Here is a 17,219-nt window from a genome sequence, read left to right as displayed (position 1 = left end):
ACACACACACACACACACACAAACACACACACACACGCACACACACACTCACACACACACACACACACACACACACTCTCTAACTGTCACATTGAGAGAGCAGCAGCCAGTGCTGAAGTACAACAGGAGTGGAAGGATATGTTTGGAAAAGAGTGAGGGGAACTGAAGAAATGGAAGGAGGAGTGGAAAGACAGTGAGACAAGTGTGGGGTGGGTTGGGGTGGGGGGGTAAAAGACAGGAGAAATAGCTTTTCTTGCATCCTGCTAGGCAACGGTGTGGTCACTGTAGCTGATGATGTGGCTGACCCACCTTTGCATGGCTTCCACTTGGCTCTTTATCCTCTACTCTCTTTCTCCATCAACTGTCACTGTTTTTCAGCTTCAATTTTTCATTAGCAGCCACCTTGCTACCGAGAATTCATGACTTTTTCATCGTTCTTCGTGCCTCTCAACTTTGTCTCCTCCCCCTCTCTCCTACTTCTCTTCTTTTGACCTATTTGTCCTCATCTTTTCACCATGTTTCTGCTCCGTCAGACAGCACACTGCCAAAGGGGGGAGAAAGTGTTGGCTGGCTCTGAACCTGCGTTGTTGAAGCACACCTGAGCCCAGCAGCTCCACCCACACTACAAGCATCACATTATTCACACTCTCTCTGTTTTCCTTTGAATTCTTCTGCTCAGTGAAGCGTTATATGATGTCACAGCAGTACTCTCTGCTATGATCCCATTCTTTCATTAAAAAAAGGGGGATTCGATCAAGTTAATACCTATATACCAGTACTGATGAGAAATGGCTGCTAAGTGTGTCTGGATGCATTGAAAGCTTGATCAGATGGAGATGTTTTCCGGCCACTTTCAGCCCCGCTCTTGGTTTTATGCCAAGTCTTAAAGACTCCACGATTAGCCTGCCTGCAGTCATTACAGACCAAGAAGGAAGCTCTGGTTCTGACTGAAGACGGGACACGCAGCCAAATATAGGTCAGCTCAACAGACCGTATCCAAGACCTCATCATACAACTGACCAGTTATAAAGCAGCTTTTCCCAACAACAGCCATCAGAACTGGGTTACAGAGGCCCAGCGCTCAGCTAGAGACAAGACTTTGAATATGGATTAGGCCTAAAGGCTTTATTTTACTGAAGTATAATCTTGGATTTTAAGGTCTGTATTTCAGCACGGTAATGCAGGGATATTTAGTCCTGCGCTTCAAAGCAGTAATCTCTGATACTGCAGCAACAGTGAAAATGCAGCTTTCCATGTTATGATTGACACGTCGGACACGCTGAACATTGAGCTTAATCTTTTCACCCTTTAAGCTCATCAGTCAGGTCTGAGACAGAGACGCTTTAGGGGAGAGGGACACCATCACCATTCAGCGACCAAACCAGTTCAATGTCCAGTAGCAGGGATTATTGCCCATGTTGTTCGTGTTCGTGTTCATATGTTACATACCTGCATGAACGGCTATACCCTGGTGCATGCAGGCTGCCAGCTTGTCATTTATGTTTGACAGCCACTCCCTGGTTGACTCATTAAGACTTGCTGCAGCGTTCTGTTTTGGCTTCATCAGTCATCCGTCTCCGTTAGACACCCTGCTCTCGGCGCTCCTTCATAATTAAAAAGGTTTAACACTTACATTTACAATGTAATCAATGCTGTCTCTGACTTTCTTTCAACCTCATTTTTTTAAAATACAGCAGGAAGTTGGAATATTGAAGCTTGAAGTCTCAACAACGATCATCCTGAATGATAAATAACCAATCCCACCATTTGTTGATTGCTTTTATGGCTAAAATCACTGTTCAAAGAAGTTGATTGACATGATCAATATAAATTTAGATGCCTCCAGGTTCATTGTAGTTCTGCATATAACTACAATATCATTAGAACAGTCAGCAGTAAGAACTGAACAAAAGACATGAGAAAACATGTCTTTAGTTCAGATATTGTCAAAAAATTCAGAATAGAAGGCCAACATTTTGAACCAACAAAACATCTACACAAACAACTCAATTGATTTATACACCTCAGTTACAATCAACATTGTCTCACGAGCATTTACAGTCTGACAGCGCAAACAGAAAACAGGAAAAATGTCCCTTTAACAGGAAGAACCCAGCAGTACCAGAGACTCTTGCTATTAGACAGAAGAGTAAAGGAGGAGGAAAATGGAAGATACAGCAAAAGAGGAAAACAGACACATTCATCAAACATGTAAATACATTAACACACCCAAGACAAACTAGTTACTGTATCGCATCATTTAGGTAAAAGGCTACTTGAAACATGCCTATAGAAAGACCTGCGCCTGGTGTTTCAGCACCTGACATCTCCAAAACATCAAATATGTGTGAGTGTGTGTTTGTAACTGACTGTACATCTAACACGTGACCAAAGATGTCAATCTGGAACTGTCACAGGCAGACAATGGCAGATGGTCTGACACGTATCACAGTGTTAATCACCCATCAGCCAAATCCGACATGGTGAAAAGTCCAGATGTCAATGGGCATACCCACATACACACACACACATACACAGCTGTGAGAAAATATGAATCTCTCAGACTGTCACTGATGTATGATAGTTGAGCTGATTTAAACCATTAAGAGGCGATTGCAATAAACACGCTCAATAAAATGTTTCATCAAAAACATTTAAACAAACACACATTCACACACACATATCCTTGCACTATCTTTGTGAGGTCTTTTAAAGACATAATGCATTACCTAGCCAATGTTCCTAACCATTACCATGACAACTATCTCCCTAACCTTAAACCTATACTAAACCTAATTCTAACCTCCACTTTTAAAACCAAGTCATAACCCTCAACAGTCCTTTGAAGTTGTGAGGACCAACCAAAATGTCCTCATGTCCCAAATAATGTCCTCACTTTGCTCGAAGAATGAGTATCTTGGTACTCAATATGTAGCAAGTACAAGAACACACACCCTCTCACACACACAAACAAACACACAAACAGATGCTGTTTCTGACTGGACTGCCTAAGACTTTGTGGTTGAGGATCATGGATGCTAAGCTAATTGTGCTTACTGATTGTCAGTGCATGACAGAGGCTGATTATGTAACCAGAGCAGTTCTGGTGTAAAGTTAAAAGGTCGGCTCTTTCCAGCAGTAGCTTGGTGGTCACTTTGATGGCTCTTTTGTTTGGAGCTCAATGAAGGGAGTCAGCTGGGGTGGCTCGAGCATCTGGCTAGGATGCCGTCCGGACGCCTTCCTTTAGAGGTGTTCCGGACATGTCCCACCGGGAGGAGGCCTCGTGGTCGGCCCAGGACTAGGTGGAGGGATTACGTCTCTCACCTGGCTTGGGAGGAGGAGGAGCTAAAGGAAGTGGGCAGGGAGAGGGCTGTCTGGGCCTCCCTCCTGAAGCAGCTGCCCCCACGACCCGGATCCGGGAGAAAACGAAACGAAACGAAAACGAAATCTCGTCACACTGAGCTAGTTGCTCAACCGGCTCATGCAATGTAGGTATGTTGGATGAATTATACCAACAATAGAATGGGTGGATACATACTCTTGATTTACAATTGACAGGTGCATGGATGGAATCATCAACACTCTCCCACAAATTGTTATCAGCAAATTTTACCGTTCCAGCTCAGATTTGCCATTAATAAAAGATCTGCAAGGTTGTATGAAACAGCTGCATCCTATTTTTTCCCAAGTCACTTACTTATAATGTCAAATCAAGTGGAGAAAAGTGTTTTCACACTGTTGCTATAGCGATGAACATCTCATCACATGTTTATTTTCAGGATGGTTGTTGATCCTAGACTGCGGAGACCTGAAGTATGCTGCTATATTTCACGTCCTTCAAGCTCACACTTTCAGCACTAATTAAACAGTTTTACACACATTTGGCTGGAATTCCTGTATGATTTCACACTTTTAGCCCGTAACAGAATAGCTGGACATGGACCTCTTTAGCAGAAAGAAGCTGCAAATGATTTTCATCTTGGGCGGTTATTTGGAAAAACTGTCGAGTATGAAGCACCGAGTGACCCAAATTAAACATGACAGTCTTTTTACTTTTATGTATACATTGTAGACTGTGCTGCTGCTTATTTCTAATCTGCCAGAGAAGGCTGTCAGTATTTGTAAAGTAAAACAGTCTTTTACAGGAGCGATCAGACAGACAGGCAGCTTCTGACACCCGTCTAACTTCAGTTTGGAAGTATCCAAAATTCCCTGCCATCCCCAATTTAAGGCATTCAGAATCTTCCTTCTTTATTCTCTTTGGGACATTAAGAAATTTGTATCTCTTCATACTGTATGTTTGACTCATGACCCTCCCACTGCAGTGATCATTAATCCTCAGCCCTCTTCCTCCTCCTTACTGGATCATCTAGGTACAGGTAGGTCAGACAACCCTAACCCTAACCCTAACCCTAACCCTAACCCTAACCCTAACCCTAACACACAAATTTAACAGTATAGTAGTAGTAAAAAATTGTGTGCCATGAAGCTGATGTGGCCTTCATACTAAACTAAAGCGCAGATATATGTTTTATTTATTTCTTTAATGTGTTTGGTTAATTTCTTCTATTCCTGTCTGTAGTTATCAGTTGACCTGCAGTTTATTAGTTAGTGCTACTAAGATCTGCTAATTCTTAGTTAACAGATCCACAGTTACAGAGTGGGAGGAGGCACAGCGCCACCTTTTGGAGTGGAGACTGACAGTTTTCCTTCTGTGCATATAAACATGGATGAGGACGTGAGAGCACTTGTGTGATCTTGTTAGCCGATACAAAATCATCTCTCTTTTGATTCAAACGTCATAACAGTGCAAAATTACTTTCCCTCCAGTATAAGTAATCACTTGATTCTATGAGGCTGTGTTAAAACGTGCATGATAAAACATTTATGAATTCATGAATGCAATGTTTTATTATTGATATTTACTATCCATTGAATAAAGGGTCAAGAAAGTACATTAACTGGGACTCTTGTTTTGCTTTTCCCATTTTTAAAAATGCAGAAAGAAAATTGCAGCACAAGAAATATGCATAAAACCCAAAGCCCCGCCTCTTTTAGCAGAAGCTCCCACTGGGTAGCTCAGTTAAAAGAAAAGGAAAACAAACTCATAGAACATTCAGTACAAAGCAGCCCTTGTTTAATGTCTCCAAACAACAAACCAGAGTGGCTAAAAATATGACCAACATCATGAATTATGCATGTCTTCCATACATCCTCTGGGTGAACAGGCAGCTTTACCACATGATATAATTATAGAGGTTACAGGAGTGATAAACACAGCACAGAGGCAAATTTAAACTGCGCGACTTCCCTGCTACACCCGCTAAATGAATTCATGCTGCTGGATGACAGCAAATACAGCATCATGACAAAACTATTCAAGAACAAAAACTCCTCAGAAGTAAATATTCATCCCAAATGATGCCTTTAAATAGGCACATCTTACCTGTCATAGATGGATCACTCACGACGGCACATCTTAGTAAACAACCCGTATCCAAGAGTTCCATTTTCATTTCCCACTTATTTACCCTTCTGAAATAGCAGTGTGAGTGATTATTTTAAAGGAAAGCACCTTTATTAAAAGCACAACAGTCGTAGCCTTAATGTCCATGGTGTCCACACTCCACTATAAAATGCATCTGAACTCTGCAGCTGTCCAAACAGATGCACAACACAGGGCCCCATCTGAACTAAAATGGAGACCTACAACACATGCAGGAAAATTTACATCCAAACATGGGTCATTTGGGAAAATCTCTGCTTCTTCTGCATCTCAGTGCAAAAATCTGTCTGTTCGTGCCCATAGACGATGACACAGTAACACTGTTCAGTCAAAGTGCTATCATTGGTAAACAGTGTTAAACTGTTTCTTTTGTTGTTGACAAACAGGTTGACCGCAGTAGGATCTAGTTTACAGAACTCAGAGCCCATAAAAAAGGCTTCCCATTGCTATTCTCAGCACTGCTAGCATCACCATCACCAGTCTGGAGCACGCTGTGCTTGCTGCTGAAGCACCATGCATAATACATCAGGCAGACTTTGTAGGGCTTTTCTCAGAAGACATTATATCACTGAAGAAATCACTGATGGAGGTCAGCTTCAAAGAGGTGAAACAGCCGTGGCTTCTGCCCTGAACCATGGCTAAAATCTCACTTGAAGGCAGAAGAAGACCGGCATTAACATCTGAGACAGTGTGGACAGCATTGAGCATGTTGGCATGCTGACAGAATAAATATGAAGGAGCAAGATTCTATTAAAACTCACTAATCTTTGTTAAATGTCTTACTTTTTTATGTATTATAAAACAAAGAAGAGGCCTTTTCACCCCCATCGTTTTTTACCAATTTAGTCAGGCCATCACAAATCAAATCCTGCACCAAGTGGAGCGCTGATGAGTATTTGACCTCCCTCAGCATCATGTGGTAAACAGTTCACACTCACATCAAACCTAAATGAACAGACCATGATGTCTGGTGATAAAAAGAAATCTCACACTGTCAGAGTCAAAGCTCCCTTTGGAAGCTTTACTGCTTCAGTAATATTAGTGTTTGACAGGAAACCTTAGTAATGACATTGTGTTGTGTTTTCCTCATAGGTCAAAGCTTCAGCCAAACATTACATAACTGGCACCATTTTTTTCAAACTACATGCAGAGTTTTGATGTCTTTTTTCTGGCCTGCTTTCATCAGTATCCCCCACAGAGCAGCACATCCGTGTGCATTCCCAGCAGCACAAATGCATTTTTAGAAGTTCCAAGCTGAGCTCAGATGGGTTTGAAGTTGTTATAAACTAAAATGGGCAGGAACTTTTTTTTTTACTGACCTTCTCACTATAGAGGAGACTTCCTGCATAGTTCAACAGGCCTGTCAGATGCAGCATATAAGCACCCACCATAAACCTGCATATATTTCCTCTCAAGTGAATGAATAAATTATGTTGTCTCTGCCCTGGAGTATATGTTTTCTCCATCTTTTTTCTTTTTCTCCTGCAGCACTATAAATAGTGTGGAGTGCTGCTGTCTCTCATATTTCATGTGTCACTGGCTGCCACAGTCACTAAAGAATGTATATGTACGCAGAATCCTGTTGGCGTCTGCACCCACTTCAACTTTTTCACTCCTCTTCTCCCTATGCCTCATGGGGAAACCATATACTGCACCAGTATATAGGACCATCTCTGTGTTAAGCTCTCATATCAAAACTCACAATACAGGAGTTTCTTGTGGTTTGCTGAATTGTAATTAATAACTGACCACTTCTGGTGCATGAGGGTACAACTGAATTTGCTCCCAAAGATTCAAGACTCATCTCTTAACAACAAAGTATTACTGCCTGAAACATTAATTCCTTCATTAAAGAATATCAAAAAATGCTACCAAATTACAGGTTATGATATTATTTCCTGTTTGTAGAAAATGCAGTTTATCTGATGGTAATAGAAAACAATGTAAATGCTAACGCTGTGTAATCACTCTGTGCCAATATATCAGTAAGAAGCTGTGATGTTTGCTCGTTTTGCATCTGTGTAAAAGAACAAAAGTATTTCAGACTATAGCTGCTGTTTTGTTTTGACACAATAATAAATAAATAAAAAGATCACTGGGATCTTTTTGATTTGTAACTCTCATTAGAGGAGACCACACTTGGCATTCTTTTTCCAGTCTCAGAGAATTGCAGATCCAACAGGAAGTAGTGAGATGGGTTTAACCTTGTTAAACCATGTAACACGATACAAAACCTGACCAGGGACTGTGCTGTAGTTTAGAAATGAAGACGGCCATAAAATAGTAGTAAAATACAGGCCATGCATTGCAAATAGAGCAAAAGAATGAATCAGCATCTGTACAGGTCACTAGGTCTCCTGATATCCTGGTTCTGTTGCTCACTGCAGATTGTTCTCTGACTCTTGTCTCAGATTATAGATGGTTCTATGTGGTAAGTTGTGGTAGACACTTGTAGAAACTCTTAGTACCAAATCATTTTGCGTGTGCTTTATGCCTTGCCACACACCTACAGTAAAAAAGAAGAAGAAATAAAGTGTGTGCATGAATTACAGTGCCACCCACAGGTAGGCTGTATATATTACATTGTTTCAGCAGTTTGAGATACAACCATTTCTTGAGAGGATGCTGTGTTTAGAGAAAGCTTTTTCAAAAGGACGGTGGCTTCATTTCTGTGGGGGCAGTGCCTAAGGACACTGTCGTCACCCCAAATGCATGTCTGTGGACTGTAGGAGGAGCCAGAGGACCTGAGAAAAACCCACGCAGATTCAGGGAGAACGTGCAACTTCCACACAGAAAGGCACCTGGCCCCCAGGGGATTCCAACCATGGCCTTGTTGCTGTGAGGCCACTGTTGTAACCGCGGCACCACTGTGCTGCCGGCTAATCAATTCTCCGATTAATTAAGCTGAAACAAAGCAGCTGAGGACACTGTGATTTCAGTCCAGAAAATCAATGAGATTCATTCATTTAGCTCACTGGCTACGATAAGTCTGCTTTTATTCATGTACAGTAGCTCAGAACACTGCACAGAAGACTTTCCGAGACCCAACTGTGATGCCTGGGCACCTGGAGTGCAGCATGTTAACCAGAACTCTCTGAGGAAGCTGAAACATTCACCAAGGAACTCTTCTCTGAGTCAGACACAGCACTCCATCATCAGCTCCACCTGACAAATCCTTATTAGAGAGCGATAAAGCTCCGGGAGGAACATGATTGACTCATCTAGTGTGCTTCCAACATGCAGCTCAGAAGCCTATCAACCATGATGGTTTGATTCTGACACTAATCGATAGACTCAAAACAACACGTGGTTACATTGTTATCCTTTAATAAAAGTGGTTCATTAAAGAACTGAGCTTCCAAAGGGATGTCACCCTCATAAATAATAATCCCTCATAAAAAAAATAGGATATTATGCCTTCTTTTGCCATGTTGAGCCCAAAAAAGCAGATCCGTACTAACTTATCAGTCTCTCACAACTCCATTGGGGCTGTTTTCCATGCAAAACTCAACCAGTTGAGAGGCTGGATGTGCGTCTGGCACGGACAATTCAGAGCGGGAAAAAGCATAATGTTTCTCCCAGTGCACTCTGGGAAAGTTAAGACAGGTGGCTTTGTTCTTGTCTCTGAGCAGAGGTTTCTTCCTAGCAACCCTTCATATAAGCCCTACCGATCGGGTTTTCTGCTTATTGTGAAAGAATGCACATGGTTCCCAGATGCAGGGACAGATCACTGTGTCATGTTTGTCTTGGCTTATCCCTAAATTATCCCGTTTCCTGTGGCTCCTGCTGATATTTTAGAAGGCACGGTTCTAGTCTCCTTTAATTGCCCTCCATTTGTAGATGATCATGGTGGAACAACAAAGCTGAAATGTTTCTAAGACTTCATTGCGTTCTCCAGACAAACGTGCTGTCACCTTTGTGAGCTCTCCTCCTCCCGATATGATTGATCTGTTCACTGAAATGACCTGGTTTCAGTCAGTGAAGCACAGTTACGTCCTACTCTTCTCATTTCATTAGGACATTTAGCCACCAATTTTCCCACCTGATTCCGACCTGAAGCAGAGCAATTCACTGTTCGCTGGCTTTAGTTCCAATATCAATTGACCAAAATGTATTTTTACTTTAGTCTTGACAGCACAATATTAGCAGTACTAGTAAACCAACCCAACTAAGCTGTTATTACAGCTGTTATTTCATACAAAGGATAATAATAATAATTCTGCTCCCCTCACCGCCTGTTAGGTTAAAATGTCCCACAAAGAACTCACAGTTGCTAATACTGTGTCGACGGATTCACACCAGCTACCAAAAAAAGGCATCTTTGAATTAATTAAATCAGATTTCAATTTACCTTTGTAAATGCTTTGTTTTTATTCCATCAGGAAAGGCTAATTACAACCCTCCGCAGAACAAGAATTATTTAAACCTCTGTCCTTTTTGTCATAAGTAAAACTACAATTGGCTGTGAAAAATGACTAACAGGTGATCGCTGATACAGTAATTGTTCTAGTAGGAAACAAAATGCATGTATTTATTCCATAAAAGATGATTTTGTAGTGGCGTGTGTGTGTGTGGGGGGGATCGGTGAACAGAATGGTTTTGAGCTAATCCCAAATGTAGGGCACAAACAGCAGGGCCTGACCCTCATCTGAGGTCAGAGGTCACTGGTGATGACTGAAGATGGCATCTTTGTTTTTTGCCCTGTGTTTAAAGGCATTTCCAGTTAATTATTCCTGTTAGTGGTTTGGAATGAGACCATAAAGCAGTTTCAATCTGCAGCAGCAAATTGTGTGGATGACATCAACAGCCATGGCTTCACACCATCAGAAGCAACATTTAAGAGAAGGTCATGGTCAGCACACTGGAGAACAAGCAGATGTTCACAGCTATCCAACAGCTTCTGCATCAGACCAACATGGAGCCATTGTTCTTAAATGACTGGAACACTGTGACTGTACAGAGGAGCATCAGAACACATCACACCTGAACACCAAACATTACAGGTGAAACGCAATTGTGTTTGTCAACACAAAAGTGCGTTGAATTTAGCGAAATTTAGCAGCAGCAGCGCTGAAGCATAGCAAGTATTGTTTGTGCTTTCATGCTATCAGTTACACATTATTGTTCTCTGCCACGTATTGCCATGGAGTAAATTAATTCCGTGGTGCTCACAGTTTTAGAAGACAAAATGCACGAAGAAACTTGCGCAAATGCTTTACAAAAGCTTCTGCAGAGCCATGTTGGAACTAATCCAGCCTCACTGCTCGACAGCACAAAGGACGCGGTGGAGCAGTCAGGGAGGACTGCCACAAAACCGCCTGACCCCTTTGTCTTGCAGCAGTCTGAATAGTCCACAAATTGCTGATCAAACTTTTATGATAAAGAGGCGGATTAGTTTCTGTCTGTGCGCCTGCTGCGTGTGAGTACAAAGAATTAACACCACACAAAGCTGGGTGATGCCACTTCCTCTACTGCACGTACGCACACGCAAAGGACAGGCACACGCTTATACGAGCTGCACAAATATTTAGGCCTTGAATTTTCTTTAGTGCTGTAATCTGTGATTTTTGTTTTTCAAATTGCTTTGTGTCAATCAAGCACGTACAATGGCATTGCTCAATGGCCAAAAGGCCCTGCAAAAACAACCGAACTGGCCTAAAAGAATGTAAACAATGAAGCCAAAACCACTGAGCAGGATAAGAGGGTGAAAGTACTGCTGAAAGTTAAACCAAACCCCTTTTTAACATGTACTTTTTATCCATCAGCGAATCCACTTCCTGTCTCCCTCACATGTTTTAAGCTAATTGGGTGTCGTCCCCTCGCTGACCTCGCATCGCACACAGAGAGGCTGTCGCCTCCATGACAGAAGTCTGCCTCATTATTCCCAACAAGGGTCGGCCTTGTTAGAGGCCAGAGAGCCACGACGCACCTGGCTGACCTCACACCTGACTCAAGTCTCTGTTACCACAGCAACCACAACTTGGCAACTGCAACTTGGCAACGTCTCTCTCCACAGGTGATTGATTGGGGGAGCAATGCAGTAAGAGGTGGATTAGGAGGAGTATTACTGTCTGCCTAAGTGTAGAGGGACATGGAGGGTCTGTGTGCTGCCAGACCCTGAGAGAACGCTGGACAACTGAAAGATGATGGCCTGACCCGAGACAGGCTTAACACCAGATAAAGGGGGCCTTTCATTAATCCATTAGCCCTTCATTTACTAATGCACTCCAGTGATTACAATAATGACTGTGTTCTTCATTTAGTTTAATACATATGAATATTGTACTCTCCATTCCCTGACTGATAAGACATGGCTGCATACTCATGCATGAGTAAATAGCTGCCATAGTAAATACAGGTGCAATTCAGAGCTTTCCAGCTGCAAAGTGCACATTCCTCCATCAAGGATTCTATCTGACAAACAGTCATTACCCTCTCCACAGCTCCCGCTCTTCCTCTCTCTGCATCTTGGCCAGAAAAGAAGAGAGTCAAACCAGTCAGTGCTCGAAACAGCACAGCAACGTGCAGCTGCTTTTGTCGCATCCATTTGTGAAAGGGCTAGCTGGAGTTCATTTTGTCACCTGGTGAGTCAATATCCTGCATATACACCAGTGGTGGGCACCGAGGTTTAGAATGATGCAGAACCAGAACACCAGCTTCATCAATTGACCTGCTTTGTCTTTATTGGTACCACAGGAAACAATATCCTCTCTAGTTTGGGACAGGACACTATTACAGCCAATACCTAGAAAAAAAACAAAAACAAAAACAAAAACACGCAGACCCCTCCCAAGTAATTAATCACCCCACATACTGCATCTTACATATAGTAAATATGCATAGTCTCTCTTCTTCTCTGCCTTGTCTCTCCTTTACCTGTCCTCCCCCTTTTCCTCTCTCTCTACCCAGCCCCCCCCCCCCCCATCAGCAGGACGGTCCCCCTACATGAGCCTGGTCCTGCTCAAGCTTTCTTCCTGTTAAAGGGGAGTTTTTTGGGGGTCAGGCCCTGGGATTCTGTAAAGCACCTAGAAACAATTTTGGTTGTAACAGACGCTATATAAATAAAGTTGATGTCTTGTTTAATACATGTGCTTTTGTGTGTTATTTTTAAAATTTAAGTAGAAGAAAAGACTTGTCTGTTGACCAGGCAACAAAGAAAGTGAGACGGGGGGTGGGGGTGGGGGGTGGGGGGGGGGATATGACGCTGGTGTTACCATGACTGAAATACCTGCTCGCTCGCACTCTCACCCCCCCCCCCCCCCCCTCTCAGTCTGTCTGTCTCACATGACATTCAGGAACATGGAAATATGTGTTTACCCACCACATTCCCACTCTTGTGAAAATTCCATGATCAGTCTGATCTTATCCAGCAACCCAACATATATAGTTTTGAATGCTATGCTATGTTCAGGGGTCTTTTCTCTCATAAAGAAAAAAATCTTCAATTTTAAAGTAAAGTGTGCACCTGCTGCTATGGGTCAGAAATGGTTTCACACTAATCCATTTGTTCTCTGAGATCAAAAGTGGAATCTCTGTAGCAGCAACAGATCCTGAGTCTAAGCTAGAGCTCTTTACTAGCACTTAGCTCTTGGTTTGGAAGCTCCTCCATGTTATGAATAATTTAGCAGTATTTGCACCAATTTGACAGCAAGAATTGTGTCATATCCACTTGAATATTCACCAATTAAGGTTGATTGCTGTGCCATAGTGCAGAGAGATATCCACTCTAATTACATTTCATATGTGTGAGCACTGCACATTTATGCTCCACCAACCCCAGAAGCTGCTTTGTGTTGTCGTCCACCTCCAGTCACGGATTTATATTTGTTATAGGAAATATTGTATATATATTGTCTGAGACAGCAGAGCAGCACCCCCTTGGTCAGGGTTTTCAACATACCACAGCTACAGAAACCCAGGTGGATGCACTCTTCATCACTTTGTTGAACATTTTAACATCTAGTTATTTCAATAGGATGTTATAAATATATTGCAGGACAAGTTGCAGACAACATTGGGGGTATCTTCCTCAAATATAGGCGGGCCATCCATATAAACCATACCAGCCATATAAAATCACCACCCTGATTTAACTGGTGTCTATCCTCTAGCCATTAAGCTGGGTTATGCTGGGTGTGTTCTCTAAATCGGTGGAACACAAGAGACAAAGTATTTTGTATCCATTTATGCCTTAGATCCGTCCCAGGAAAAAGATTACGGAGAGTTTCGTGCATCCCATGTGTATCATCTACTTGGTATGAAAACTTAATGGAGCCTGATGAGGCTGCAGCAGCCAAGGCGAGTCTTTGGAGAGGGATGATAGCACACTCTTAGCACTTCTGTGAACTGTGGCAGACTGAACCACTTTCGGGCCTTTCACCAGGGATGCAGCTAAAGGGTCACTCTACTATCCACCATCAATCGGGAGCAATTAGGCCAAGAAAGGCAGGAGAGCACTTTATCATAAACATCCTGAACATCCTGAGCACGACTTAAATACACATCTGGATGTACGAGGTAGACCTGGTCCACACTGACAGAGGGCCACGCTACACAGAACCAGGTGGACATTTTGGAAAATGTACATTGAGAAGATTGTTTTCTAGCTGAGATATTTGAAAAAATCAGAATTGCAGGCATGTAGCTTTTCATATTGAAAGTGGGGGTCCTTCACTTTTCAGTATTTCAGAAGACTCGGCCTCCACTGTGGATCTTGCAAAAACAGCAAAATGGCACTCAAAGCAATGATGGTTGGCCAAATTTTCAGTGTACCACTCGCTAAAGGTTGGGCCCCTGCAGATATACATGCATTCATACTGATGCTGCGGTTTTCACCCGTGCATGTGTGAGGATGGCTTTCCTCTCCCGATGAGCAGCTGCACCATCAGAGCTGCCAAAAGATGCTACATAAATGCAGTCCAATTAAAACAATGTAAATACCTGAGGAAGAGCTCGGACCATGACAGACAACAGAAGCTTATTCATATTTGGCAGCTGAAGATAGAACTGAGGCCTCAATAAACTCAGAATAAGAGAAAGCGCAGTGGTGCCTGTACCTACAGGCTCATAATTAAGCAGACATGAGCAGGCCCCTGATTAAGCAGAACACACGGAGAATCGGAGCCTGGGCTGGGAATGTTGGCCAACTGATGAATGAGATTAATGACTCTACAGAGGGGCAGAGGCAGCTGAGACGCCATGGCGTTATTACTGATCAACAAGGAGCCCATCCGAGGAGACTGGCAGGCCAGACCCCCCTCTGTCCACAAACCTGATGACGGCTGCGGGGGGGGGGGGGCAAAGCGCGCAGCATCAGGCTGAAAGGCAGCGCGGACATTGTTGGAAAACCCGCTCCGATTTCAGCGAAAGTAGCGCCGATTGCGCATCAGCCGCCCGCCTCCCCGCCCACCCCCCTGCCCCAGCGCCACACACTCCCTGGGATCGATGGATGGGGAGATGAAATGGGTGGGTGGGTGGAAGGGGATTTTCTGCTCGGTGCACGCGAGCAATACTAAAACACACACAATCCTCAAAACAGCGAAGACACATCTGGCGCGCATTCCGCGCGCGCACACACGCACGCACACATGCACACAACAGGCAGCCATGGACCGCAGCAGGCTGACACCTTCAAGCCCGTCTTATTTTCTCCACACGCATTTGCACGGATGGGAGGTGTGAGGCGATCACATTGCGCCTGCTTACTGTAAATGAAATTCCCTCGCAGGATGGAGAGCCTCCTTTTTCCTCTTGACTCGTCGTGCAAATCTGCCCCGAATTCAGAGCGGCTATTCGGTCATTCCAACCGGCGAACTCCAGCGCGGCGTGCTGAAAGGAAGGAGGCAAGCGAAAGCATCCGAGAGGAGAGGAGGAGAGGAGTGCCAGCTGTGGAGAGGAAATGAGGGAGGAAGGAGCGGCCAGGCCGAAGCGCTGCTGCGCACAGCGGGAAGGAAAGACTCTCTCTCTCTCTCTCTCTCTCCTCTCTCTCTCTCTTTCTCTCCTCTCTCTTTCTCTCTCTCCCCCACCGCCACACCACCACCACCGCCAGACAAACTGACAGACGACTCGGGTACTAGTGTCAGCAGCGCCACTCTCTGGTGATGGGAGAAACTGCAGCGCAGGTTGCTTGATGCCCCGCAGAGGCCGCAGCAGCAGCAGCAGCCCCACTGGCTGCAGGTCTCTTATGCTCTTATTGCGTCTGCCAAACATACATGGCTCTGTTATCTCAAAATAAATAAATAAAAAAAGAAAATAACCAAGAAACACTCGTTTATATAGTTGAAATATTGATAAATGTCATTAATTGTCTCCCAGGACAAGTCTCCAGCTCATTGCAGGGGTAAAGTACAGACAAGCAAATATTTACCCTCTCATGAGGTCACCAGCCTGCTGCCTGGGATTAACTTCAATTCTTGGGCGAGTTGGGATAGAGCAGGACAGATGTGTACTTACTTTTATCCTCCCTTAATTTAATGTTCAACTGTTTAGACTTTATTTCATTTTTCCTCCTCAGGTCCAGCATCTCCTTCTAAAAAAAGAATAAGATGAGAGTAATCAGGGTGATGACTGAGTTTAACAAACAAAGCAAGTCTGTCCAAGACAAACAGGTGTCCACATACTAATTAAGGCTGCTGGACAGTTTTATTTATTGGTGAAATCAGTAAAGACTGTTTAGGTTAGCATGTGCTCTGATGGAAAACATCTGCACCTGCAGATAGAATTGTGCTAAAGAGCCACGTTGGTGGGTCAAATGTTTGATTGACAGCTGGCCCAAATTTCAATTTCAGCCATGTTCCTCAAGCGAATGTTCCACTTTGACTTCATTTACTCACACACTGACATTTGGACCTCATATAGTTAAAAATATAAAGTTGCAAGTGACAGAACTCTTCAAGATAATCTGCGCCTAATGGAAACAAATAGATTTAAACCTTAATTTCACCATCCCTGGTCACACAGAAGCACCTGACAATCTGTCCATTTCTTATAAAGTCTTGTTTCAACAATGATCAAGGATTTAAGGTCCAAAGTGGAACATGAAGAAAACCAACTTCACCCAAAACTGTGAGCACGCTTTGAGTTATTATAGTTAGAATCTAAATATGCGGCAGGCAACACACTCTTATTCATGGCTAAAAGGAAAAAAAGAAAACACAAGAAGAAAAAATCCTTTTTTTTTCTTTCATTGCCCCCCTCCCTGGGCTGCCACCTTATCGTGGTGGAGGGGTTTGCGTGTCCCAATGATCCCAGGAGCTCCGTTGTCTGGGGCTATATGCCCCTGGTAGGGCCACCCATGGCAAACAGGTCCTAGGTGAGGGACCAGACAAAGCGTAGCCCAGGACCCCCTAATGAAGATAAATAACATTGGTCTCAAGTTTCCCTTGCCCGGATGCGGGTCACCGGGGCCCCCTCCTGGAGCCAGGCCTGGGGGTGGGGCACATTGGCGAGCGCCTGGTGGCCGGACCTCTGCCTATGGAGTCCGGCCGGGCGCAGCCCGAAGAGGCAACATGGGACCCCCTTCCCGTGGGCTCACCACCTGCAGGAGGGGCCAAGGGGGTCGGGTGCATTGTGTTTTGGGTAGCAGCCGGAGGCAGGGACCTTGGCGGTCTGATTCCCGGCTGCACAAACTGGCTCTAGGGACATGGAATGTCACCTCTCTGGTGGGAAAGGAGCCTGAGTTGGTGCGCGAGGTTGAGAAGTTCCGACTAGATAT

At 43.8% G+C, this 17,219-nt stretch overlaps 1 protein-coding gene across 7 annotated transcripts in view; it reads right to left on the bottom strand.

Moving 5' to 3' along the window:
- The window catches only part of ctnnd2b (catenin (cadherin-associated protein), delta 2b), a 79,219-nt gene extending 63,565 nt beyond the window's left edge, over nt 1–15,654 (bottom strand). For 5 of the 7 annotated variants that reach the window (XM_029831310.1, XM_029831312.1, XM_029831314.1 and 2 more), the window contains exon 1: nt 15,212–15,654. The gene's annotated coding sequence lies outside the window, so the exon portion shown is untranslated. The remainder of the gene's footprint in view (nt 1–15,211) is intronic. The other 2 variants (XM_029831313.1, XM_029831311.1) reach the window with 1 other exon arrangement.
- Between the last annotated feature and the right edge of the window lie 1,565 nt (nt 15,655–17,219).

The sequence above is a fragment of the Takifugu rubripes genome, chromosome 22 (assembly GCF_901000725.2).
Source record: "Takifugu rubripes chromosome 22, fTakRub1.2, whole genome shotgun sequence".
In the NCBI taxonomy this organism is placed as follows: domain Eukaryota; kingdom Metazoa; phylum Chordata; class Actinopteri; order Tetraodontiformes; family Tetraodontidae; genus Takifugu; species Takifugu rubripes.
Note: the sequence above shows the minus strand (reverse complement) of the source record. Positions and strands in the feature narration are given on the sequence as shown.